Genomic DNA, 2,356 nt, shown 5'->3' with positions numbered 1-2,356 from the left:
AAAGGGAATCCATGCTTGCAAAACTGTGTAATCCAAACATAGGATCAATCTTCGATGCATGCATGATATCTACAGTCCAGTAAATAATACAACTGATAGTACATTGATGCTACACTCTAGTCTCAACTGGGTCTTTGTCATAGTCGACATGCATGAGTTTCTGATGAGGGAATATTCAATTAACTAGAGTGACACTTGTGGATGCACTAGTACACCAACTAACTATTAACTCTTTATTAGTTCCAAAAATAGTTTGGAACTAATTTAACTAAACTTAATTCAGTAAACTGAGTGATATAATTTCCAACTCAATTTAAACTCATACTGGACCCCTAAAACTTAGGGAGAATATACACATGACTACAAAAACACTTCCAACTCAAAATCCTAGGCTAATTAAGTTAATTAAACTTAATTAACCATTTACAAGTTTCTATGAGAATAGAATTCGATTTTAATTCAGAATTTGATTCAAGGACAAATTAAATTACATTTTCTTGTTGCCATTTCTCAACACTTCCTCTCAAAAAGAAAGGGATTATCAGCTTGTTGGGTGTGGAGCCTGATTATATTCTATATTCAAAGGTATCGCCACATAGGACCCCAGTTCGAAATGGGGGCGGAAACGCCGCCTGTAAAATATTCGCTGCAAGGGGGGTCCAGGAGGGGCAGCGCCGACCTTTGGGAGCCCCCCCCTGGTGGGGGGTTTCGGGGGCAGCGCCCCCGAAGCTAAAAACAACTGTAAATTTGCCTTGTAAAAGTATGGTAATTTCTAGTCAATCTGGGCCGTTCATTAGGCGGATGATCTGACGGTAGAACTTATGTTTAGTTTAGGGTTTTTTGCCCTAGAAGGCAACCCCTCTCTTTGTATGAGGGTATTGTATTTGAGGCCGTAAAATAGATGTGTATTCAGTGAGCGAGAAATAGAGAGGCGAGACTGTGAGGGAAAACAGAGGATATTACAACGGATTTGCTGTAGGTTGTGTCTCTTCATTTTGCTAGATAATAGAAAGGAAGGACTGGCTGTTTGGGGTGGACGTAGCCCAAACTGGGTGAACCACGTATATCTGTGTCTCTCTTGTTTTGTGCATTTTCTATGTTTATATTTCCGCAATATTTTATGTGTTCCATTGCTCCGTAATATATAATTTTCTAACAACTGGTATCAGAGCCGAAGGTCTATTTGGCTGATAAACTCGCAGGAAAGAAGGGTTCCTGGTTCGAGTGGGAGCAATGGCGGAAGATGGTAAGTTTAGGGTCGAGAAATTTAACGGCCAAAACTTCTTGCTGTGGAAGATGCAGATGGAAGATTATCTGTATCAGAAAGATCTATACCTACCATTGGGCGGAAAAACAAAGATGCCGACGGGTATGAAAGACGAAGAATGGAACCTTCTCGATAGAAAGGCACTCAGAACAATACGGTTGTGCCTTGCTGCGTCAGTTGCCTTCAACATTTCAAAGGAAACCACGACAGAGGGTTTGATGCAGACGTTGTCGAAACTATATGAAAAACCCTCGGCCTCAAACAAGGTATTTCTGATGAAACGGTTATTTAATATGAATATGTCGGAAGGTGGATCTGTTGCAAACCATTTAAATGATTTTAATACAGTTACAAGTCAGTTAAGTTCTGTAGGGGTAAACTTTGATGATGAAGTTAGAGCTCTGTTATTCTTGTGCTCATTACTAGAAAGTTGGAACGGTTTGGTAATGGCCATTAGTAACTCCGTTTCTGGATCTAGTACTTTAAAGTTTGATGATGTTGTCGGTGCTATCCTTAGCGAGGAAATGCGACGGAAAAGCTCTGGTGAGACATCGGGAAATGCTTTGAGTGCAGAGTCTAGAGGAAGAAAAATGGAAAGAGGAAAGAGCTCAGGATATCGCAGTAAATCAAGGAAAGGCAGATCCAAGTCCAGATCGAGGATAGTGTGCTGGAAATGTGGAAAGAAAGGACACCTAAAGAAAGACTGTAGATCTCGGAAGGGAAAAGAAGGAGATGCACAGCAAGAAAACAATCATGAAGCAAATGTGACAGGTGAGGTGTTACAAGATGCTTTGATTCTTTCTTTCGAAAATATTACTGATTCCTGGGTGGTAGATTCAGGGGCTTCATTCCATGCCACACCTGATAAGAAATACTTTCATGACTATGTTCAAGGAGATTTTGGACAAGTTCGTCTGGGTGATGATAAACCCTGTAAAATCGTTGGAATGGGTAAGGTTCTTGTAAAACAGCAAAATGGAAACCAATGGCTATTAAAGGAGGTAAGGCATGTTCCAGATCTAAAGAAAAATCTGATTTCAACAGGGCAGTTAGGCAGTGAAGGTTGTGTGACAACTTTCATAGATAAAG

This window comes from Pinus tabuliformis, chromosome 8, assembly GCF_031772625.1.
Source record: "Pinus tabuliformis cultivar Carrire ecotype Pingquan chromosome 8, CPIR1, whole genome shotgun sequence".
Lineage (NCBI taxonomy): Eukaryota > Viridiplantae > Streptophyta > Pinopsida > Pinales > Pinaceae > Pinus > Pinus tabuliformis.
This window is presented reverse-complemented; position numbering follows the sequence as displayed.